This window comes from Ischnura elegans, chromosome 6, assembly GCF_921293095.1.
Source record: "Ischnura elegans chromosome 6, ioIscEleg1.1, whole genome shotgun sequence".
Classification (NCBI taxonomy): domain Eukaryota; kingdom Metazoa; phylum Arthropoda; class Insecta; order Odonata; family Coenagrionidae; genus Ischnura; species Ischnura elegans.
In genome coordinates this window covers 28380402-28407389 of record NC_060251.1, presented here as the reverse complement: position 1 = coordinate 28407389, position 26988 = coordinate 28380402, and the positions used below count along the sequence as shown (strand labels likewise).

At 42.1% G+C, this 26988-nt stretch overlaps 1 protein-coding gene across 5 annotated transcripts in view; it reads right to left on the bottom strand.

Moving 5' to 3' along the window:
• LOC124160239 (rap guanine nucleotide exchange factor 2) overlaps positions 1-26988 on the bottom strand; it is a 942071-nt gene that overhangs the window by 828210 nt on the left and 86873 nt on the right. The window lies entirely within an intron of this gene.

The following is a 26988-nucleotide window of genomic DNA, read 5'->3' as shown; positions in this document are numbered from 1 at the left end:
CTCCTGCGTTTCACTTTAGATTTTTCATGCAAGGTGTTCTTTTTTTGCAAGTACGAACAGTTTGTAAAGGATAGCGGGCTATGAAATAGAGACTCAACATAGAAGAAGGTGCGAGCGAGGTTTTTTATGGCTTGTTTCTGTATCATCCATCCGAGCCTTTACCGTCAAAGAGAGTTGTATCCTCGAAGGGTTCGCCTTGAACCCTTCGAGCAACGCACCGGGGCCGGGAACCAAGCCAGTGGCTTATACGCCCGATCACCCGGGGAGGGGGAGGAGAGGAAGGGAAAAGGAAAGAGGCGCCGCCGCGATAGGAGCCCGACGACGCCTCTGGGAGAGGAAAGGTGCGGAAGGATTGGGACTGGGAAAAACACCTCAACGCAATAGAAGCGAAGAGGGCCCTACTATTAGCGAAACCAGGCAAGCCTTTAATGTTCTCACGATCTTGGAGGATTATTCTATGAGGAAGATTAATCCAACGACTTTACCGTCAATCAGAATATCAATTACCCAGTTACAAACTCATTGCCTACAAAGTGGAAACAAGGCATCAGGTATTCTTGTGGGTCTAAGAGAAGCCGACACGTCAAAACATAGCGGCGCTAATGTCGACGCTATCTCACGGCACTCTTGGGAAAGCAGTTTGCTGACCCTTTGGCCACACCCTTGTCAACTCCCACGCAGAAGGGGCGTGCCGTGCCAACTGAATTGACTAGCACGCCCTCCTCGAAGTATCGACGCAACATGATAACACATTCACCTCACGCGTGCCGGAATTTTTCAAATTCAAACACGGCGGACATTGAGGAAGGAGAATGAAAATTGGCTGAGGTCGATCGACACGTTCAGTTGAGCCTTAATCTGACCTCATATTCCTCCGGCTGCCACTTTTTTGGCGGCCGAAGGAATAAGGGACTAGAAAGACCGCCCGGAATCGACGTCAGGACCAAACGAGCCTCTTAGGCATAGTCGTACCGAACCGATTTTCCCATCCAGGCATAGTTAAAAAATAAATCGAAGAAATTTGACTTTTAATGGAATTATTTACAAATAAAAGCACACCTACACAAATTTACTGGATTCTTTCCTATCGATAAAAGCCAATAGTAAATAATTTTAAGATTATACGGACGTATTTCACGGCAACCTTGAATTATTTATCAACTTTTTCACCGAGTCAAATGCTCCATGAATCGTTGTACCGAATATTTACCCTCAATCTACTGAATTCTTAAGCCAAGTATCGAAACGTCCGCCATTCATATTCTGATCTGGTGGAGAAAACAAGAAAAAATTCTTTCCGCTTCTTCAAATTTTGTCAATTGAGCAACAAGGTTTTAGCCATTGCGTCGTGTTGATCCCCACTTCGCGATGGATATTCAGGTAGGCATAACAGATGCAGAGAAAACTCGGACCGAACCATTTAAAACGATGTGCTACAATATGATAAATATAATAATCAAGAGAATCGACTGAGGAATCACAGAGAAGAATGAGAAAAGACAAGTCTTGTAATTACTTTCAGATAGCTGCAATAGTTTTTTTCGGCCACATCACGAGGCATGATGGTCTGAAGATAACAATCGTCGAGAGAAAAGTATGAAGTCAAAAACAGCAAAGGAAATGAAATGCGTGAAACAATTGAAGGATGAAAATTGGAAGAAAAACGTAACCTTCAGAAAATTACTTCATAGGAGACCCGATTATAGGGGAAATTTTTGGAAGAAGCTCTGGTCGTCGAGCCTGATTATTTGGCCTATCAAACTGTCCCCTATTCTCCTATGGGTTTTAAGAAGATATCTATTTTCTCCCACTCTCATTAGCACTTCCTCGTTGCTAACTCGGTAGATCCAAGTTATCTTCATCATCCTTCGGTAGCACCACATTACGAATGCTTCCAATCTTGACTTCTCTGCACCTGTCAACTTCCAGACCACGCCTACACAGAGAAACATGCATGTAGCATCACATGAAGTTTTCCTCACTTTTATCCTAGTATTTTCAACTGTAAGTAGATTCGTCTTTTTCTAGAAAGCCCTCTTCGTTGTGATACACTTCTCGCTTCGTCCATCGTCAGTAATTCGGCTTCCTTGGTTACAAACATTTTTCAGCTCTTCTTGAAATAGGAACTTTAACTTTGAATGCTAAAGCAGAGCACCCAGACTAGAGATATAAAGCGGTATGATGAAAGTGAAATGGACTGAGAAAACGATAAGCGAAGAGCCACCTGCTTGATGCGGTAGGCGAGGAGAGGAAAATGTTGGAGTAGATAAAGAGAAGACAGATGAAGCGGCCGGAGGAGATATTGATGGGCGAGGGAATGCTAAAATACGTTGCAGTGAAGCATTGGGAAACCAGTGGAGAGACAGGGAGAACACGATGCAGGCAGGAGAGATCTGTAGATGGCATGTAGAGAAGTAGCATCCAGAACATAGTGTTGTTTTGAATGGAGGTAGTTCGGATAATATTCCAGTTACCTCAGGTGTACTCCAAGGAAGTGTTATATGCCCAATTATGTTCCTTCTATACATTTATGACATTATCACCACTGTTACGAGCAAAATCTGCCTCTTCGTAGATGATGAAATTACTGTATTACAGGGAATTTATGGCTATTGTGAGAGATTGGAATTAGAAAAGGACCTTGCTGCCATAAATGAATGGTGCCTCAATTCGGAGTTAGAATAAAATCTTAAAAAGTACTCCTGGTGGATATGGATGTATAATTTTTAGAATCTTTTGACTAATCCTATACTTTTATGAACACAACTCCTGATTTCAATAAATTATTACTATTCTATCCACACTTCACACATCAGTGGTATAAGAAAAAAAATGTATGGTTTTTATAAGATAAAAGGCCTATCACTATGCTGGAAGAAAGAAAAATCACGACGTGATCAATAAAATACAACTCGTATAATGTTTTCGGTAAGGAGAGTTAGCAAAGAGAATAATAATAATATCGCATTTTCATACAGCCTACGAAGACCAATAACGTCGTCGGAATAGCTTAAAATTATAGATATCACTTTCATTTTAAAGAAGCACACACATTAAAAACGTATGGTAGCAGGAAGGAAAGGAAAATGGCAATAATTTTAAGTGAATATCGTCAACAAATCAGGTTGGTGAGCAGGAACGGCTAGCAATGGAAGACTTGGCGCAATAGGACCTGCGCAAAGCAAAGAAGCTGGAAAATTTGCAGAGACGCAATACCGTAATTAGTCATTTGATGTCTGAGTAGAAGAGAAAGAAAAAATATCTAGTTTACCATGAAGGAAAGTGTTGCATATAACGAATCGCAGAGTTTTACGCAAGAAAGAACCACAGATGAAATCTTCTCGGGTTTCCAATCGGGTCAGGGTCTGCATGGTGTAGGCCAGGAACCCATTGTTGGCAAGAGGATGCAGCATGGGTAAAATTATACCAATTCATTTTTACGACAGCTGCGAAAACCAAAATCGATATAAATTAGGCAGCCACTTAAAGTCTCTTCTTCAAGGTACCTAGGCACGGATGAAAGTGTAACATCTTCGAGGTCTTTAATATGGATATGCTCATGAAAGAGTTTCAATAGCAACACGAGGCATCAAGCTAGGGAAGACATAAAGCCTTTGCATTTCCATAACAGCTGCAAAACGCAAGGACGTCGATAGACTGCCGTGTAGATGGAAGGATCGCGTATATCCGCATCTGTACCTCAACCTCGAGTGCTTTCAATGCCTGGCAGGTGCGTTTCCAGCTCGTGATAATGAGACGAGTACAGTTTTATCGCTTTTATTTCCCCATCTAACTGTCGCCGGAATCACCCATCAGCAAACCCTCGCTCCCACAGATAGGTGCAGCCATTACAGAGGATGGCGCCAACATCGCGCGGGAAGAAAAACGAAAAAAAAAAGAAACGCGAGAAGCGAACCGCCGAGGATACACTTGCGGTGGCGCAAACACGAATATTACGATCAGTCCCACCAAGCTACTTGTGCTTTCATTGCTTTTAGTTACACTTTCTTTGAAGCTGGACGTCACATGGTAGTACGGAGTAGTTGGCAGAGGAATTTAGTAATATATTATTGAAATATGAAAAATGCTTTAAAATTCTTGCTGTTTTCGCTGTATTCTGCGGGGAGGTTGGAGTTGCAAATAAATAGGAAAAACTAAAGGCTAAAAGTTTATACAAAGCTAATGCGGTATTCGACGCTTGCCACCTGGAAATCTTCGCTGGTGATATTTTAATTCATCCATAGTTTGAATTTAATTTATTGAGGCATAACTTGACTGTAATTATATATCTGATGTGAAGGTCACTGATTTTAACAAGTTAAAGTTTTTACAATGCAAATTATGATTAGCACACAAATTAATGTGAATTAACACGTTTACTCACATAAAATTCGTCTGTTTGTAGCCCCAAATGGATTAGTGGCATCGCACAGCGGCGGGCTTCAGCAATGGTTTCACAGTGAAAGGCGAAGTCTGCCATCCTTTAATTTTTCATACTCACGATAGCGGTCAAGGAGACAACTCAGAGGAGATCCCAGTTCGTGCTGTAGTTGATCGATTTATGTTGTCACAAAGGGTTAATATTTTAATTTAAATAAAAAAACATTTTAATTGGATTCCAAAAATGTCCGCATTATTATCAGCATTTGCTACATCATACTTGCAAGTTTATTTTGTCGCAAATTCGAAACAAATTAAACGTGTTCAGTGTAAGATTTATTACATGCGTTCCCATCGATAATCGATCTTTCTTTAAATTTCAGAGCAACTGGGATGTTAGTTTGAAATCGATTGCAAAATTCCACCGTAACAGCCCAGGTGAAGATAAGGGAAACGTTGTAAAAAGGAAATAGAAGACATGCGAGAAGCGCACCAACGATGAGGAGACACTTGCGGTGGCGCAAGCATGGTCGCCCGTTACAGGTGCGCCGGAGATATAAAGAAACAAATGAAAGGTTGCGCGCCGCCGTTCTCCGCTCGAGTGAATCACGGCCCGCGCGATTGGCGAGTGGGCAGATGCGCGAGGTGTCGATTCGAAGTCACGTGGCGGGTGGGGGCGCTTTCAAAAAGGCACGCGACGGACGGGGATGATGACGACGATGAAGGACGGTTGCCGGGCAACCGGTTACGACTCGTTTGCAGCTTGGACACCTCGACGAATGGTGCCTCACCACCTGCTTTGGGCTAGCACCGGGGTTCTATTATCATGTTGCCACAGCCATGCAGGTTTTTAAGCATTCTCTCGATTAGTAAGGTAGGTTTCCGTGAAGCGTTAAAGAATTGCGAGGTTTGTTAAGAAAATAACGAGGCCTAAATTTTTAAATCGCACGCAAGTTTGGAAAATTCGATAATCAATTCTTAATATAAGAGAGATTTGAAACACCATGGATAAATCATTAAAGGGGATCGGGTTGGTGAGGTGGCTAGAGTGTGGACTTCCCACCCGGCGGGCTCGGGTTCAAATCCCGGCGGTGGAAGAGAATTTTCAGAGACTACCCGATCCCTGCTTGAATGCTGTGTGGAGAACATTTAAAGCGCAACACTCCGTCCGTCGGATGGGACGTTAAGCCGTGGCCCCCTTGGCGCCTTTCGTTCAGAGCAGGCTAATGCCGACGCCAGGTTTCTCTCCACCCTTCCTTACCTACCCTTCCCTCATGGCGCAAATGACCTCAGCTGTCGGTCGCCTCCCCCAAAAACCATACCATACCATACCATAAATCATTGGACCATTTAAGACCTCTGGTATTCATTGGAAAAAAAAACAATATCGAGATTCACAAAGATTATTGACCTGGTATTTCAATTAACCTATGAATAACTCGCCTTTAACGGATTTAAAAAGTTACTTTTATTATGTCACACGCCTTTTATAAATTGTATTTTCCATCATAGATAACATAAAAACGTTTATTTTCGAATTTAAGTATACCGGGACTAGCCACGGTGATAACTTTTACGGGAGTCACCCGCAATGCACAATTGTGCGAAAAATCCACAGAGAAAAAATCATTCGCCTTGACCGGGATTCGAACCCGGATCCCTCGATTTCCGGCCGAGTGCTTTAGCCAGTTAAGCTACCGAGGCGTCATTCTTCCCTGTGGAAATTTGTGGACTATACCGGACAAGGTGGTATGGACTGCTGAGCATATTATGCGACGAGCAGTCCAAATCGTGCGCACGGCGCCACAGCCGGAGAGCAAAGTCCGAACTTTGAACACATATAGGTGTTCTCTCTTTGACGAATTTAAGTATACCGGGACTAGCCACGGTGATAACTTTTACGGGAGTCACCCGCAATGCACAATTGTGCGACTCCCGTAAAAGTTATCACCGTGGCTAGTCCCGGTATACTTAAATTCGTCAAAGAGAGAACACCTATATGTGTTCAAAGTTCGGACTTTGCTCTCCGGCTGTGGCGCCGTGCGCACGATTTGGACTGCTCGTCGCATAATATGCTCAGCAGTCCATACCACCTTGTCCGGTATAGTCCACAAATTTCCACAGGGAAGAATGACGCCTCGGTAGCTTAACTGGCTAAAGCACTCGGCCGGAAATCGAGGGATCCGGGTTCGAATCCCGGTCAAGGCGAATGATTTTTTCTCTGTGGATTTTTCGCACAATTGTGCATTGCGGGTGACTCCCGTAAAAGTTATCACCGTGGCTAGTCCCGGTATACTTAAATTCGTCAAAGAGAGAACACCTATATGTGTTCAAAGTTCGGACTTTGCTCTCCGGCTGTGGCGCCGTGCGCACGATTTGGACTGCTCGTCGCATAATATGCTCAGCAGTCCATACCACCTTGTCCGGTATAGTCCACAAATTTCCACAGGGAAGAATGACGCCTCGGTAGCCTTCGTAGACGGACGTGTTTCTACCGAGCTCTTGTTTAACGGGAACGCGAAAGCTCGACCGGCGAGCGAGACCTCGTTCGCCGGCACTCCTTCGGCTTCGGCCCCCGCTCAGGCGCCCAGTCCCAACCATGGCGACTGAACGACGAAGCACCCTTCTTCTCACGACGGAGGAAAAGGACGATTTTCCCTCACCACTGGAGGTCTACATTTTCTTAACGGAAACGCTGGGCCTCGTGGATGAAGATATCTATGGAATTCAATTTGGTTTTAACAGAAGAATGGTTTTTGTGAAACTACATACCGAAGAAAGAATGCAGATAATCATGGAAGATGGACCGAGACGTCTGCCCTTTCCATCAAGAGGAAACGAGAGAACAAAGTGCTCCATTGAGAGCACAGCCGGAACACCTGTCCAAGTAAAAATCATTGGTCTCCCCTTTGAGATTGGATTGATGGAGATATCGAAGGAATTATCCCAATATGGAAAGGTTCAAAGAATTTGGGAGAGTACATGGGGAAGCCACCGCATGCAAAGGTTCTACACAGGTACGAGATTAGCCCGCATGGTGATAGACAGCAACATACCTTCTTTTATTAAGGTTTCCGGACAACGTGCTCTCATAATATACGAGGGACAGAAGCGTACGTGCGCAAGATGCGGTCAAGTCGGCCACGAGAGGAAAAACTGCCCACGGAACACCAGCGGAAGAAGTTACGCAGAGGCAATGGCTGCCCCACTCTCCTCTGCACAGTTTCTGGATGAAAAGTCCTTGGAAGAGGCAGCACGAGGCCTTATCGCACTTGAGACCGCACCGAGAGACGAATTTCCGGCCTTACCCACGAGGCCCCATTGGACCAGACAGTCCGAATCGGACCATGGATCCCCGGATCGGAAGCGACAAGCGCGTGAGGCTTGCTCGGCATTGCAGGACGCCCCCGAGACCTCGACACCCCCTCCTGCAGCTGTGGCCGACATTTCCCCCTCCCACACTTCGACACCCCCTCCCGCCGCAGTCGACTGCCCCCCTGGCTCTCCCAAGCCGGTAACGCAGCACGAACGGGAAGAAGACGCCATGACGGAAAATAGTGGCGTAATTGTGGCCTCCGAACTCCCCCAAGTCACGATCATCAGCGAGGACCTATTCCGGACAATGGAGGAGAAGACGGCTAGCCAGCCTGCGGCATCACAGGACATTGATACCCTGACTCTCACACCTGAGGATTCGGAAATCAACATTTCTGTTTCACTCTCCCCAATCAGCGACAACCCGACCATAGAAACCCTTTCTCTTCCAATACCACCTTCGACATCCTACTCCTTGTCCCCTACGCCTGAAGACATGTCCACTGAGCACCAACATGCGAACTCTGACTCCTCCCTGTTTTGCCCACCCGAGCTGAGACCAAGCGTCACCAGAAGCCGTTTCTTCATCCCTGTCTCCGAGACAGCGTCGGAGACGAGTGCGGATGAGGAGACCTTGGATGGGGCGCAGTTTAGACAAGAGACATCGGCACCGAAGAGCCCCAGGCGACCTGGGAAACGGCGAGGGGAAGCAGGCCGTCGGAAACCACGGCGCCAGGGCGACACAAGTGAAAAAAATAAAGAGAGTAAGTAACACCCCGCCTCACAACCACCATGCGCTGTCTGACTTTAAATATTGCCAGGATTTCAAACCCGATCAAAGTAAAACTCCTCTCGTCCTTTATTCAAAATTTGAAGCCTGATATCGTCTTGCTACAGGAGACGACTTTTGATTTTGTCTGGCCGGACCCAAACTTTCAGATATTTTCTAATAACCTAGGGACTAACCTAGGTATTGTCACACTTGTCCACAATAATATCTCCTGTCACCACATTCGGCGTCACCCCTCAGGACGTATTTTATCACTCGTTGCCGCAGGAACCCATTTTATCAATGTTTATGCCCCATCCGGGGAAGGAAATAGACATGCACGTGACCGTTTTTTCGAAGACGATCTACTGTCATACTTAACAACCTTCACTGGGAAGGCTGTAATGGGGGGAGATTTTAATTCGATATACAGACGCGAAGACTCGGACACGAACCGCGAAAAAATCACTTACCGGCCGAGCCACTCTCTCGCGCGGCTCATCCAAAGCACGCGTGCCTCTGACGCCTCTCTCCTTCCCGACGCCCGCCCCGCCCCTTTCACGAGAGCAGGACGCAAGTCTCGCACTCGAATTGACTATTTCTTCCTATCCTCTTCCATCAAACCCCTATTCATTTCCATCCAAACTCTACCTGTAAGCACCTCGGATCACTGCGCTCTAGTGCTCGACCTTAACCTCACTGATACGCCTTGTACTGCGCGGCATCCCCCCTCTCCATATTGGAGAATGGATGTAGGCATCCTTGGGGAAGAAAACATTCGATTAGCCATTGGAGATCGAATCACAGGCCTAATATCCTCCATCCGCCCCATGACAGACATCACGAATTGGTGGGAAAAGGTCTTCAAACCTAAAATAGCGAGTTACATAAAGAAACTACAGAGGCAAAGGTCGAAGGAGATCAATTTCACTCTTTTTTTTTATAGAAGTGCATTGAATGACCTGATGCAAGCACCAGAAAAACATGCTACCTTTCAAAAACTTGCTACGTCATTGAAAACAGCTATTTTTAATTTAGAACTAAGAAAATATGCCCCACGGTGCTGGCAGCGGGAATTAAACCCCGACACATGGGGTCCCCTTACACTTGCTGACCTCCAACGCACTGTAAGATTACAACAAACCCAGACACACTCGCCTCGCCTCTCAAACAACAAAGATGGCCTTCTCCGGGAAGCCACCGCACACCTCACGAACACCTTCCAACGCTACCCCCCTTGGAGTGAGGCGGACATGCCCCCTTTGCCAAATCTTCCAACCCTCCCGCTCGAAGCGCAAGACACACTCACCGGCGGCATCGCTGAGGAGGAGCTCGATGCCGTAATAAAATCGCTACCAAAAGGAAAAGCGCCAGGCATGGATGGATTACCCTTTGAATTCTATGTAACTTTTTGGAATATACTTGGGAAAACATTAAAAAATGTTCTCAATCAGTCATTGACTGATGGAACTTTGACTCCGAGCCAAAGATGCGCCGTCATTAGCCTCCTTCCAAAGTCGGGGCGCCCAAAATCATTCCTCGACTACAGGCCGATAGCGCTCCTCAACAGCGACTATAAAATATTGGCGCATGTGCTTAAAAACCGCATGATCGAAGTTACGGACCATGTTTTGTCTCCGTTACAATTTGCCATCTCAAGGCAACGAAACATAATAGATGCCACCTTACTCATCCGAGACATAATTCTATCCGCATCCGAAATGGAAAAAGACCCTTGCTCCATACTTGCTGTAGACCTCAAGAAGGCCTTTGATTTTGTTCGCGTTCCATATATTATTGAAATAATGAAACGCATGCTCTTTCCTGATAAATTCATTGGGTTCATCAGCACCCTATATTCAAACGTGAATGCCAGAATTAAAATAAACAATGCCCTCACCCCCGTTGTTGAAATAAGGAATTCCGTGAGACAGGGTTGTCCGCTATCTATGCTATTATTCGCCATTGCGATGGACCCGGTCATTCGCACACTAGAAGCAGCGAACATAGGCATCACGTGTGGAGGTTTTCGTCATACAGCTATTCTATATGCTGATGACATCAGCATATTTGTAAATTCAGACGAGCAGCTGGTGACTGCAAAAGAGATAATTCAAAGATATCAATCCGGCGGGTTAATCATCAATGAGAAAAAATCAAAATTCCTCCATATCAGCGGGCCACGACCAGTATTGCCAGCACCCTGGGCGGAGGTGTCTCCATTTGTGAAGATATTAGGCCTATGGTGGGGCGCTAATCCAGAAGATATGCTCACTCGAAACTGGGAAGTGGTGGAGCGGGCCGTACGTCAAGGAGTGGGAATGTACACACTCAGCTCGCTGCCTCTCACGGGCCGTGTCCGCGCAGTTGAGCAGGTAATAACGCCCAAGATATGGTATATGGCTCACGTTTGGCCCCTCCCCAACAAGACTCATGCCATCATAGTAAAATCTACGAACGCTATGATTTGGTATAAACATATGCGGAAGGTCTCCCGCTCGCAGCTCTACGGTCCGTTTGATCGCGGAGGGCTAAAATTGACGGACGTAGCGTTAAAATGCGATATACTGCTAGCGAAGACACACATACGAATTCTCGCGGGATCGGACAACCCGAGGAAAACCTTAATGAAAAATGCATGGGCAAAAGCTAATAATCTCATTACTTTCCGAAAAGCCTCTACAAACATTAAAAAGTTAGTCGAAATTCTTCGTGCGGGGGAATCATTTACTACGAAAATTATTTACGAGAGAGCATTGGGAATTAAATACCCGCACTTTACTCGTCCACCGTCTAATTCGTGGCGGAACTGGGCTGATAGTGGGAAAGATGCTAGACTCATTAGTACGATGTACTGCGTGATAGCCGACCTGTTGCCTATAAGACAACACCTCCACCGTATGCGTCTTGCCGCATCCCCAAACTGCCCACTGTGTGGGCAAGAGGACACCAACAGCCATCATATTCTTGGCTGCAATGAACCCCCTATGGAATGGCTAGTCTTAAGGAGAATCCTCAGAACTTGGGACACTTTCGGTGCCGGTCCAGATAGTGACGATAGGCTTATTTCCCTCAATTTTCGACTTTTCCCTTCCTATAAAAACAAAATCCTTTCCACATTGATATCCAAATTTGTTTATCTAAGACTGCATGGTGGGGATGTGGGCGGGGGTCTCTCAATGCTGCTCAGCAACCTTCCCCTCCGCGGCGCTCCACCGTCTACACGACCCTGGCTCCTGCGACTCTTGAAGGCGAGGGAGTGAGTGAAGTGACTGGACGTCGCCCTGATTGCTCGGCGTACTCTTTGATGTGGGAGCACACCAGGGCAGTGACAGCTGTATGCGGAGAGGACCTTGAGCAATAGACTACCGAAAGGCAACAGCACTCTTCAAAATGTTCTAATTGTTCTAATGTTTTTTTTTTTATGTTTTTTTTTGGTCTTTAAAAATAACCAAATGAACTTTGAAATAACTCTGTACATCCATCTTGAAAATAAATGCAATTTAATCGTAGCTTAACTGGCTAAAGCACTCGGCCGGAAATCGAGGGATCCGGGTTCGAATCCCGGTCAAGGCGAATGATTTTTTCTCTGTGGATTTTTCGCACACGTTTATTTTCATTTATCATGTCCTACTTTCACAAAATGAAAACATTGGATGGTTTTAGACCAAAAGGATTATGAAAATAAAATGGATCGACCGAGTAAGTAATGAGGAAGTGTTAAGAAGAAAGAGTGGGAGGAAAGAGAAGTCATTTAAAAACCTTAAGGAGAAGACGGGACAATTTAATTGGCCACATTACAAGGAATGATGGATTGATGAAGGTAATCTAAGAAGGACAGGTAGAGGGGAAGTAGGGTAAACGACGGCCCCGAATGAGTTTCGTAGACCAGGTCATAAAGGTAGTAAAATAGAGGAAATACGTCGCTATGAAATGCCTAATGGATAGGAGACAGCAATGGAGAGTTGTATTATACCAATACTAGGATTGATTACCATTGATAATTATGTACTTTATTGCAAACATTTGGCAAACTGACTGTGGCACTTTCGTCTTTGAGTGTGGATCTGCATGAAATTCTGGAGAATTTAGAATTCTTAAATAATTCGCGGTAACTGGGCCGTCGATTCTTGTCTTCGTGTTTATTGAAAAGAAAATATTGGATTTTTTACAATAAATATTTGGACCGCAGACATGACGCTACACAACTTTGAAAGTGGGTACGCAATCGTAATATATTCCAACGAACGCTTCGTTTGAAAGATATGTTCAATCCCCAACTTAGACTATAAAGGTCACCGGAGAAAATCAGGCCAAACGTTGGGAGTGAAAAATAGAGGCGATGGATAGCGGAAGGTGATTTACTGAAAGGAGGACTGGAGTATCGTTTAAGAGAGGTCACGTGGATGGGAGAAGGGATTGTGGCGTGGAGGACAATTGGTCGCGAGCCAGCTGCAGTTAGAAAGGATGGATGGAGTGATGAGGATCTCAATCCGCAATGACAGGCCGCATCAACGTCCGTAATCCATCCAACACGTGAAAAGGCCTCACATCAGTAATGCCTACCATTAAAGATACCGCAATACCAATGATCCTGTGCAACACAATTTGGAGAAAAACCTAGAGCCAGGAAATGAACAACTTGATGACACCTTCATCATCATCATAAGTCAACAATGGTAATCTCTCCGATACGCTAGCCTTTTCATGATGATGTATTTGTTCTGATTTACACCCTTCAGAATCTGTCCAATGTAACTTGGTCCCGTCCCTAGCACTTCTTCCCTTCCACCTGTCCTTCCACGACTGTTTTCATCTGGTCATCTTGTCTCATATTGTTGCCTACAAAGTTGTCGCGTTTTCTCCTTAAAGTATTTTGAAGACTTCCCTTTCATCCCACTATTTTTAGCACTTCCTAGTTACTCATCCGGTCAATCCATTTTATCGTCATCCTATCAGTACGAATTAGTATATATTATTGTGCATAATTCTGCTGTAAATGCGTGAACACGAAGAAAAAAAAACTATTTTTATTTCCCTATTTTACATATATTCTGGAGAATTACGTCTTTACCTTTGATAACGAAAAGAAAATTTAAGAAAAGAGTTCAGCGGATATAAAATGCATGTAGAGATAATTTGCCACCGCTTTCAAAACTCAAATCCATGGTTCGCGAGTTCACTTCGTGGAATAGTACATCATGGATTCAAAAATACACTTCGTTATATTCCACATACGATTTTACCAGCCAACATGCCTCCTAATGTGGCCAGCTAGGTGCTAACTTCTTTTCCTTAGGGTTTTAAGCACTCTTCTTAGCACTTCCTCATTACTTACTCTGGCGATCCATTTTATCTTCAGCATTCTTAGGTAGCACGAGATTTTCAATGCCTCCACTCTAGATGACACCAATAACGAGTGTTCATGGCGTGTAATTATAATGAGTATTTAATCCATATATACAGGGTCATCACAAAAGTATGGCACGGTTTCAAAAATTCATAGTAAGTTAGTGGGAAAACATCAAGATGCTGTATTGCTGTAGGGATACATCGAAAGCGCTGTTTAAACACAAAAATTCGCGACCTACACCACTTAATGAACAGGAAAACTTAATGAAACTTAAAACTCAATGACACTTAATGAAACAATGAAAACCATAAACGAAGAAATGTTGACCAACACTTTGGAATAAGTAAAGTATCGCTTGGAAATTTCTCAAGCGGCTAAGGTCGCATATACTTATAAGTATTCATTAATTATGAAGAAAACTCTTTGAGAAGAAAAAATTCGAAAAATACGAAATATAACCTTAGTAATTTTCTTTTAATTTAAACCACGTTCATTTATTCCGTATCTTAAAATGCACTTCAATGTGTTCATGAATGATGACCAGGCAGAGACCATTTTCGAGGAGGCAATAGAGAGGGCATAGGTCAGGGGAGATAAAGAGGAAACGAAGATATGAGAAGGAACCGGGCGAATGAGACGTCTGTGTTAAACTGACCTAACTCGCAGTGACGACTGAGCTCATGTGTAACCGTATTAAGCTAAACTACAAAGTGAAAGATGTTAAAGTTACAAGTTCAACAATCAAAGCTAATAGTATTTATGAGAATAACGCCAAAATTAGCAGGATATTCTTGATATTTAGTGGTAATTGGTTCATGACTCAATAATGCAAGACTGACATAATTTCGAGGCGATCTCTATTCTTTCAGAGAGTTTTTTTTGTCGTCTAGTTGTAAAGAGGAGGGGATTTGATTTCAAGAAATGCTTATTAAAGAAAATTATTTATACCCTCTCACGCTAGATAACCTTGTCAGCTGTGTCCTAGAATAAATAAAATAAAATTTACTATAAATCATCTAATTGCAATTATTATGAGTTATTGTCCATTTACGTTCGCAAATCATTCATCCATTCCGTTATCAATCAAATAACATCGCTGACTTTAGCGATGAGGAAACAGCTGAAAATCCGGCAGGTGCGGAGGGCTATATTAAAAGGAACGAAAGATAAATGCTCCTAAGAACTTCAATTTCGACGGCAGGAGGAACGTGAAAAACTAATTTCAAAAGAAGAGAGCACTCGATAATTCCCTTTCGCGGAAGTTACGCATCGGCGAATGCTCACGCACGCACTTATGGAATAATATTTTCCACCTTGCTGAGCGAGAGAGAAAGTCTGTGCTCGCCCATTCATTAACTTCTCTCTAGTTCGGATGCACACGACAGAAAATGAGCACTCTGCCATGGCTACCCAACCAAGGAGGATTCCTTTGGCATCGGAGAGGAGCTTTGGAGAGGAAAATGCTATAATGGGCTCATTCAGCAACAGAAATTTATTTATTTAGCTGCACCGCTCCGAAAATAGCGCATTTTTAAAGCTTTTAACAGCGGAGGAATCCACGAACAACAACGTAGAGCGATTTAAAACATAGGTGTCGAGCAACGCCGGGTCTCTTACTAGTTTCATAATACAGTAGATTCCGGTTAATAGGGAAATATTGGGACTTGTGCACTTTGCCCCAATTAAGCGGCTGCCCCAATAAGGCGAACTATTCTGTACATAGGCATAAACAAATGTTGAAATGATAGAAAGAAGGCTAAAGAATGTTTATAATGCAACATAAGTTTGTGAAACTATTAATTTGATTAATAAATCAGCGAGTTTAGGTAGTTTATTATAATTTTTAAGATTTATAACAATTTAGTTAAAAATATTTTTCACATCCTCCGGCGACGCTGAATGAATGTCTTTTACTAAGCCCTATTAAAGAAAAGTCCTATACTCTTGCGGGTAGTATAACAAAAAGAGCTATCAAAATAGGGAAAGAATAGGAACATTTGTAAAAATTAAGAGTAAATGAAAGGAGGAAAATATAAAAAAATAGTATTCTTGAAACAAAAAAATTTTAATTTCGTCACGAATATAGTCTATGTTGCCGAGTCATGGCCCAATAAAGCGGCATGCTGTCCCAATTAAGCGGAGAATACTCTGGGATATTCCTCTATTGGGTTCTGTTCTTCGAGATCTGCCCCAATTAAGCGGCTGCCCCAAGTAACCGGTGGACCCATTAAACGGAATCTACTGTACTTGTCAATAAATCGCCTCAATCATCAAGAAAATTAGTACAAACCCGCAAATCGTGCGTTCAGAAGTATATAAATTGTCTTACAAACAAAAACACGTTATGATTAATTATCTTGAGTTAAACATTAAAAAAACGGTGAGCGTGGTAGCCTCAGGGTAGACCGCTTGTCAGCTGATCGAGAAATCCCGGGTTCCGATCTGGGGTGAAATTCTCGGACACACACAGATAAATACCCAATGTTGAAGGTGGGCCAGGGACAGATTTGGCCCCCTTATCTGGAATGAGTTAAATTCAAAGGCCAGTGGCTTAATTCGGGGTGAGCTCTGCCTTTATCTATCCAAACCAACCTTTGGGTTGAACCAATGATTTGAAAGATTAAATGAGATACAACAATATCAAGGAAATTTTACTTTGATTAAAACACATACAATTTTGAATTGGGGCTGAACGTTCAATACACTGCTAAGAAAGACTTCAAGAAACTGCATTGGGTGATAAGAAATCTAAAGGGAAGCAAGTTTCGCACGAAGGAAATGGCATATAAAACACTGGTTAGGCCTATCCTAGAGTATGCCTCTATGGTGTGGGATCCTTATGAGGTGGGGCATATAAAGGCATTGCAGAGAGTGCAAAGAAAAGCGGCTCGATACGTTTTGGGTAGGCATCGGAGGACAGAGAGCGTATCAGAAATGTAAAAATAATGGGTTGGGAATCTTTGGAAAGTAGGAGAAAAAGAAACCGACTCTTCGGTATGAAAAAATATACAAAAGGGGATAAAGCATAGATAGAACTAAGTAATATCGTGGTAAAACCTGATTTAATTTGTAGGAACGATTATCAGTTCAAAATTAAATGCCGGGCGCAGAGAACTAATGTTAAACAATTTTCCTACCTCAATAAAAAAATTGTAGATTGGAATAGATTTTCTGCAGAGTTATTAGAGCCCTTTCCTGGTAATGTAAAAAAATTAAGAAAAAGCTGAAAAAGTGACATTTTTTTAGTAATTTTAATTAAATTTTTAAAATTTGTACACTGTTTAGTTTATGTGTGACTTTGTGGATATTTTAGGTTTACTTTTTTGGATGCACATATTACCGAGGATCTCCTCTCTCCTCTGATATTACCACCTGGCCATTTGCCAAATTCTAAATGATTACGATAATAATTATAAAGCTCACTGTAATATCTCACTTAATGCATTAAATTTGAAGGATAAACAAATGACAATTTAAAAAATCTTCAGCCATTATTCGCAATAAGTATCACTAGTCTCTCCTTCACGTAAAGTTATGATATCCGACGGAGTTTCGCAAAGATCTTTCCCAGAAAATGGACCGCTGGGTCGCGTGGCAGGAGCAACCTTTGCTCTCACTGCGGTATCCCTGGGGCGCACCGCATTACACGAATGCTCGAGCTTAATGAATCCGCCTGGGAAAATATCCACCCACACAGAACTTTCTAAAGCAAGGGATGCACTCATGTTTGCACTTCATAGTAGGCCAAAGTCTAGATACATATAAATCTTTGCTTTAGGCTCAGAAGCAACAGCATGATCACTGAGCTGTTCCGACTGTGGTGCGGTTAAGCATGCTCGCATACAGCGAGAAGAGTAAGCTTAGAAAAGCAATTACCACTTATTTGAACAGTCGGGTATTAAATAATACCTGTTAAAGCTCGATAGTTTTCTCCATAGAAAATTTCATCTCCACATCCGCGAATATGACTATCTACCAATTCATTAGTCCATGAAGTACTCTGGATACTTTTCCGGATCTTAGGGAGAAAGGATGGCATAAAAAAACGATTACTGACCATTAACAGTGGCGTAGCCAGGAATTTCTTGCGGAGGGTCCAAAACCAGGGTGAAAATAAAAAAAGGGTACTTAGTAGAGGGTTTTTAATTAATTTTAACTCTTTTAATAATCGATACAATTTCATTTGTAAAAGAAATCTTTTGTAAATTTACGGCTTTTTCAATATTTTGTTTTCTATTATGAAGGTAGGAAATTGTATTTTATATTTCGGGGGGTGGAGAATGACCCGTAGCCATACAGCCACATAAGAGTTCCAACAGGAAGTCCACATTGAATTTACGTGTCGCGCTCGTCTCTTTTCGTCCTTTGGCTTATTTCGACCGGCTTCAAAAATAAATTAATAACTGGAATTAGTCATTACAAACTTTAACAACATACTTTTGACAATTCGACGACAGCAAAAAAGTGCAGAAGGGAAAAATATTCTTAGAGTAATTGAAAGTATCCAGATGGCTATGTTGGGCGGAAATGGGGTAAGTAAGTTAAGTAAGACAAAACTTCAAAAGCGAAATGATTAACTAACAGGAAAAGTAAAGAAAGCTGTGCTAATATAAAACTAGGATGTAAGGCCGATAATTATATGTATCCCATGTAGCCCAGCAAACCAACTGTGGCAAGTTCTGTACAGAGCGGGAGCAAATTATGCATTAAACTTATTCGCACGCACGCGAGTAGTTACACACGCTAATGTGACACACATTCGGAGACCGTTAGCAACACCACGAAGGGCAATAATAACCGCAGCGTAGCGCGAGGAAAAAGACCAAACTTTTCTCTCAGGCGGCTTCAATCTGTAGCCGATGGTTTTATCTCGCGTTACGACCGCAGGCATCGTATGAGCACAGAGGCTATAACGCCAAGCTCGGCCGACAAAGCAAAGTTGTCGCACTCGTGTGCACGTTGATGCAATGAGGCCTGAGTCACGCCCGCAGTGACCTGGGCACATTTTAAGTCACCACGTTACGTGAGTGACCCACTGATCTATTGCGCGAGAGGAGAGATGCTGTTTGACCACACCGAGAAAGGTATAAAAAAAGAAGTATAAAGAGACGAGAAAATAGTGCAAGTATTCACTTAAGGTGAGAAATGCAATTTTCATAAACAGTACGGGAAAGCAAAAAGAAACTTGATACAGTTTACAATGTCCTCGCTAATTACATTCTCACATAGCAATACAGCCCGAATGTTGTTTTCGAAAGGTGAGGATTAAGCCAGAAGCGTGTGAATATCACAAATTCAAGGTAGGATGGCCAGTTCAAATCCATGAGCCACCTCGCACTTAGAGGATTTTATTTGGTAAAATATACGAAGGCTTCAACCGGGAGTGGAACCCGGGACCCTTCTGTCAACAGCCAAGCAAGCGCTTAACCCACTAGGCTACCAAGCTCCCCCATGCTATTTTCATAATGAGCCATAATCATCAGAAGAGAATATTAGCTAACCCGCCGCGACACCTTGTAGAAAGATCTACAAGAGTACAAAACGTCATAATGGAAAATAACAGCTTGCATTTACATATACTTGCAATAGAGCGTCTGACTACATGTTGACTCATATCGGCTACGATCGCCGATGACAGGGAGAATATTAAAAATTGACACATTTAATTGACAACTGACGCATATTAAAAATTAATGAAGATCACATACATTAATTTTCGAACGTAGGTTTAGACTTCAGGATAAAAATCTTTTCAGAGGGAAAAAAATACACTAAACCTTTACTGGGCTATAATTTAAAGAGTATTTAACATTTCCAGATAACCACCTGAGTGTTTCATGCTAAATTTTATGTTTGCAGCTGATGAAAGTTGATATTCAGGAGGTAATATTTCAATAAGCTTAAACAGATTATACCTATTAATTCACACTTTTGGGGAATTGAAATTTCCATCAGATTATGTTAGATAATTTCTTTGTTTGTCTTGCTGTTCTTTCTTTAATATTATTTGACATTTGTGTTTCATAAATTAACTCAAATTAGCTAAATAAATTCCAGTAAATAATTGACCTAGCCTGCTTATTTAAACTTAGTAGCGTACAACTGATAGTCACGATTCACCCATATAGTAACGTATATATAGTCCAGTCCTCCCTTTTTCCCTTACCCTATGTTCCAGGGGGCTGGATCAGACTGATTAAACAAAGCCAGTCAAGGTGTATTTTTTTGCACGACATAGGCATAGTTCCATCGTAGTTATTTCACAAAAATAGCAAAAAATATAAATATATCACAATCACAGAAGAATTGATGCGCACACAATTGATAAAAAATATCATCCAGACCGTTGAAGTCCAGAAGGATAGAAGAAATACATACTATGTATTATTTTAGGTATTCTGCTTTTGGAATGGAGCTTCACTAGCATCCGCTATTTGATACAACTTTGGTCGGTTAGTCGGGTAAATATTCAGGCTTCGTAAATACAAATACGTGGAAAAGTACGGTGCAAACAATTTGGAAATTGTAAAGCAGGCAGAATGATGGAGGTTAGATGGAATTGAATAGAGCTACGCTCCACTTACAATGTTTGCCATCCAATAGGCTTTTCGACTGACAAAACAACTCACCCATCTACGTAGCCGCACAAATACCACCCTTTACCTTTGCACGCGCCTTGCAGTATTTTTACGCAAGCGTGACCCCGTCACCAATTCTTTACCCACGTGAACGAGTTATATTTGAACTCTCCAGACATCAAATAATGAAAGTTTCGCATAAAATAAAAGTACATTTTGAGCATATTTTTTTAAATAAATATTTCTGATAGCTACAATCAGGACGAAAAAGTACCCCGGGAAAAAAGCATGACAATAAGGTTGTACTCCTAATAAATGTTTGAGGTCCATACCAAACCATACTAAACATTTTATTTAAAAAAATCAAACGTTAATTTCGCTTTATTCTAACTCGACAATGATTATAATCAACACCGCAAGTAATGTTAACTTATTACACAGCATTATTTGTTGGAAATGCAATATGCGGAATAATATTTAGTTAAAAATAATTACAAGGTAGAAGACGTAAAATATGTACATCACAAATTAAAAAAAAAACCTTTTTACTCATAATTGCAACGAAAAATAATTAATGGAAATTCGAAACATGTGCACTTTATTAACTTTTCTCTGATTCGCGAAGTTATTACCACGAGAAACATCAAAATAACAGAGTATGACAAAGAATATCCATTGAGCTTCCAGTAGCTTTCAGACGATAACGAATAGGCTAGTATCATAGTTGTACATACCTGATCTATTAGAAGCACATGTTAGGTGGTTGGTTCTACTAAACGCAAGAGTACACAATTAATGCTCCTACACGACAGAGGAACGATTCAGAGGTACACAATGTGACTACTGCGATCTTAGGCCGTTGGTTATTTTTAAAAAATGATCCGATTTAAACATTCGTGGTCTCAAAATGAGCGAAATGGTGAGAAAAAATTATTAAAAAGACCAAAGGTGAACAAAATATCATGTTCAAAAAAGAAAACGTTTTATCCGGGTCGAAAAACTCTACATTATAAAAAAAACTGCATTAAGGCCCTATAGGCGCATTTAGGCGCCTCAGGCACGACTATCCGACGTCGCACGAGGCTGAAACTTTTCAATAATTTTTTTCTCACAACATTTCGCACATTTTGAGACCAGGAAGTTTTAAATCCGATCACTTTGAAAAAATAAGCGCCGGCCTACTGCTATATGCTACTGTAGGTTCAGTTTCAAGTATTTCACCTCTGATACTCGACAAGTTGTCTTTTAAAATTATTAAGTCACATACGTACACATTCTTCACTGGCGTTCGCCGTAAGAAGATCAGAAATTTGAATTCAGCTTACCTGAAAGATAAGAAGAAAAAAAGGTCAGTTACCAAAATATGATTTAGAAACACACATCCAATATTTCTATTCTAAACATTTAGTTCGAATAAAATTAAAGTTTGAAAATCATAAATCCACATTAAATTATCGCGCAAGCACAGAATCTAACAAGAGAAAAATATTGAAACTATATTTAAACCACAATTATGAACTTCGTGAACAGAAGTGATAAATAATTCCATGAAAACCAATGAAAAACCCGCTTTGAACACAGCAAATTTCTCATTTGCGAAAGACTTTATTTAATATGAAATGTTTCATTTAATGGCATCAATTGTTTGAAAAACTGAGATTAAAACAACGACCTCAAATAAAAATCACCAATTGATCTTACTAAAATTTCGCACTCCAGATTAATTTTTTAATTATATGGCGAGATGAGTCATTTACGTAGTTAACACATGCTTTCAATAAATTGCGCGTTCTGTAGTCGGAAACCCCGCCCACTGGATGGGTCCATTTGAATTTCCCCGACGCGCGGAGCATTCGGAAGCGGGCGATTTTACGACGGACAGTCGTAAACACCGTCCTCACGAGGACTGGAATATGCACCGAGGCGGGAATACATCTTACACGCGCGAACTTAGCACGGCACCTTAGAAAAATTGCCCGAATCGATGATAAGGGACCCACCAAAGCATGAACCATTAAAGGTGGCCGTTCCGCACCAACATTCAAGTGAATTCTCGTACATATAGCGTAGGTTGTGAACGGTCGCGAATACTAAGTATGCTGGAAACAGAAGTTGAGGAACGGATGCTGGGAAAGTATTTGAGGGTTGGAGGAGATAGCATTTTGAAGAAAACGTAATTAGAAAATTGGGTGGAAATTTTGTATATCTCATGGCTAACTCAACGTCACAGCTTTATGCAGATCATTGCGTCATTATTCATGTTCTAAGCCAGGACCATTGAAACGAGTTATGCAAACATTTCTCCAAGATTCACTTAATACTCCCAATTTCTCCAGAATTTATTCTCCATGGGAATCCTTGGCACACTTACCAACATTTACATACCGAAAAATTTCTCAGGAATTGAGGCAGACTCATAGGCGGTGTTTTGGGGGGTCAGGGGAAGCCTCCCCCCTAATTAAAAGGTGATTTGTCCGAAAAAAGTACAACACCTGTACATTCAAGTGTAATGACAAAAACGAAAGTTAACGTAAGTTATAAACATCGCTTTTACAACAGCCCGTAAAATCTTGGTAGGATTGCTGGCCTCCCCAAAACATAAAAAACTAAACTCCGCCCATGGGCATACCTACCACCAAACGCCACTATCCCTCTAAACCTGCTCAATGTGCGTGAACTGGCGAAGGTACAGGGGACGATTATCCACTCTCACCTGTCAGCGCGTGTTTCTGTGGAACGAACGGCTCATAAAATCTAAACGAGAATGGTGATTCAGGTCAGCTGTCTAACGAGGATGATATGGTAATTAGCACGCCGGCAATAAGCGTGAACTACGAGTACCGGAGAGAAAATAAAACACGGGGAGATTGTACGAATTATTAGAAGAAAAAATCTACTCGTTAAAAGACTGGACTAGTTAATTGACTAGAGGTGAGCGCCGACAATTAATACTCAATGGCGGCGGCTCGACGCCCGGGCGTATTTTTTGCGACGTGCAGTGCCCGATTGCGTCCGAGCCATTAGTCCCCAACGGTTTGCTAGCAATTAGATTATTCTTCTTATAGGATAATCTAATTTAGGCACATTAATGGCTTTGCCTGATTTAGATATTTAGTTGGGTCCTTTTCGCTTCTATATAAGTTGTTTTTCCCCGTCCCATCCCTTCCGAACCTATCCTACCCCAGAGGCGTCGACGGGCTCCTATCGCGGCGGCGCCTCTTTCCTTTCTTCTTCCTCTCTAGCCCCTCCCCGGGTGATCGGGCGTATAAGTCTCTGACTTGGTTCCCGGCCCCGGTGTGTTGTACCCCCGAAGGACTCCCATTGAGCCCTCATTCTCCTAGTCCCCAACGGTTAAAAATTGAGATCTAAAAATTAAAGAATACTAAACCAAGATTAAATGAAGACCTGAATGAACGAAATATTACTTTCATTACACTATTCTACCGATTAAAGTAGGTTTCCATTGAGTATCTAAGAAGTATTGTGGCAATATCCTCTCCCTTCATAGATTTCTCTCTTAAATTCGCAATAAGGACTACTCCCTATCAGTCTATCTAAAAATCCAATCCTCCTCCTTCCTCTCCCTCGTTTACCTAACATTCTACCCTCCCACAGTGCTTTCAACCTGCCTCCTGGGACTAAGTATTTTCTCCATCCAAACCATCTGTCTCTTCCCTATCTCATCTAGAAGCTGCCTCCCCACACCCACCATGCCAAGCACTTCGTCGCTCCTCCTCCTCTCCGTCCACCTCACCTTCTCCATTCATCTCCACACCCACACCTCGAACGCCTCCAGTCTTCTCTCGTCATCCTTCCTAAGTCTCTATATTTCCGAACCGTAAATCTCTACCATTCATATTAAAGAAGAGCATCCTCAAGTCGTCCTCTAAATGTATGGTCACCTACTGCGCATTTAAATGGGTTTACAAAAGTCGCCACTCGTGTCGCTCACGGACAAATTGATCCGAGTTTCACGGGGAAATAAGGTAAAACTAGGGGTCTTAACCGAAATATATATTTCTGACGATGTGATACATCGAATTCATAACTTTTCAATGCTATTCCTCGCAATTACGAACATGATCCTGCAAAACAATTGGAAAAAATTGATCTCATAGCGCTCATCGCCGCGCTACGGACATTTTTGAAAACCGATTAAAATGCGACCGAAGTGGCAACAGAAGTAAACCTTCTATGGGATAGAATTGGGGCTCCTCCATTCAGTCCCCTTAATCGCTACACTCATTATCTGACTCTTCACTAGCCTTTACTTTAAACTCATACGCGAGGAAAGAACAGTAAAACAGTAAAGCAATAAACTCGATTGTTTCTGGCTTTACCTTGTGAAAATCCATTCTGAACAATAAAAAGTTATGGTACCTTTTCACACGATTTATTCAATACGACCGGTTTCGTCGCAGAGGCGACATCATCAGGCACAGAAATCGTTATAATAACAGTTATTTTGTTGTTGTTTATCTGGTTGCTATTACGCATTGGTGTCACATACTTCGGTGTAAAACCCAGAGCAAGACATCTACTATTAAAGTAAATGTTTAAAGATGCCACTGTGAATTTTATAGTCAAGGTTTAGGTGTGATTGTTTCTGGCTTCACAAGGTAAAGCCAGAAACAATCGAGTTTATTGAAAACGCCAGTACAGCAAATAAGGCTAAACTCTACCGGACCTTGACTATAAAATTCAGAGTGGCATCTTTAAACATTTACTTTAATAGTAGATGTCTTGCTCTGGGTTTGACACCGAAGTATGTGACACCAACGCGTAATAGCAACCAGATAAACAACAACAAAATAACTGTTAATATAACGATTTCTGTACCTATTGATGTCGCCTCTGCGACGAAACCGGTCGTATTGAATAAATCGTGTGAAAAGGTACACCATAACTTTTTATTGTTCAGTAAAGCGATACATAAAGTAATCATCAACAGTCATCAATCATGGCATTGGTTTGCCGCAGCTCTCCACTCAATTCTCCAATCAGCAAATCATACAGCACCTAAATCATTCCTCAGCTTTACATCCTTAATCACCTACTCCATGTATTTCTTTCGCGACCTACCTCTGTCTTTTCTTCCCTTCCACCCGCCCTTAAACGATAATTATCATTAGACCATCGTATCTCATGATTTTACCAATAAAAGTGTGCTATTTGCTACCTAAAGTTTTCAAAAGACTCCTCCACATCTCTCCTTAAAACTTTCTCATCACTCATGCGATCTATCCATTGGATCTCCGCCATGAAGTAAGGCAAGAGAAAATTCTGATGATTTGGGAGGAGAATCTATAAAAGGAGCCAAATGCCAAGGGGCAAGAGAAAATGCGGGGAAATGGACGCCAGGAGGTAGAGGAGGAGAAGGCCCAAGGTCTCGGGAAATCGCTATTATGGGGAGTCAAAAGCGCCCTTCGTCTGCTCCGCAAAAGGGTTCGCGAAAATTCGCGCGAAGTAAAACAGACCCTTGATACGGCGGCGTGGTCGCGGCGTCTACATCCTCTCTCTCTTTCTTTCTCCGGCGAGCGCATAGAAAGGCAGGAAAGTGAAAGGCTTGAACTTAGTACGTCTAACGTTCGACCAGCCAGCAGAATCGCTGGATCCCGCCTCTACCGCCACGACCCCTTGGCTTGCCCTGAAAACGCCTGCAAGAAATAAAAGGGGCTCTCTTCTTGAACGCTTGCTTGCTTACCTGAGAAAACCCCTTTCCTTTGCCATATGTTCACTCTTCCGCTGGCTCAGCCAAGGGTACACGACTTCGCCCCTCTTTACCCGTTCACCTTTTGAGGCCGTTTTATGGAAAGAATTAGCAATAACTTAACCGCAAGGAGCACTTAGCGTGAGATTATAGTACCCTTAGGTACTGTAAATAATTAAGTACAAGTACTGTATGATAAGTTTTCTTGGATATTAAACAATTACTAATACCACGTCGTTTTTACACAGCGCACTCCTTTTCTTTTTTTTAGCACTTCTTTTTTCTGTGCTCTGTAAAAAAGAAGTGGTATAAAATTTCGTAATATCCAAGAAACCTAATAATGGAATACCACAAAGTTAACCATGAATTAGTGAATTATGTCACTGTATGATAGGCGGTACGATATGGTAGAAGTTACAAGTATTAGTTAAATAAGACATAACGATATTTCCACTGAATTTATTTTCGCAAGACGCGTTTCATTGTTACAACAACATTTTAAGTGCATCATTTGGAGCCATGTTCTTACTTAAAATATGTGCTACTAGGACCTTTATCCAAACGTGTACATTTTTTGTCCTAGTACGACATATTTAAGGAAGGATTTGTCCGCATATGATGCACTAGAAAATGTTACAGCAACAACGAAACGCGTCGTGATGAAAAAATACAATGAAGATATTGATACAATGATAATATCTTATTTAACTAAATTTAAAAAACTGGTTCAAAGAAAAATAAACGCGACGTTCAAGGAAAATTTTGGCGCAGAAACTGGCTAAACGAATGGGGAAAATTGCGTGGGGCAGGGCTGATTTTGAATTTTCGCGAAATTTTTGAACGCGCAGCGCAGACTTTTTTTTAAAGCGCTTTGACATGCGTA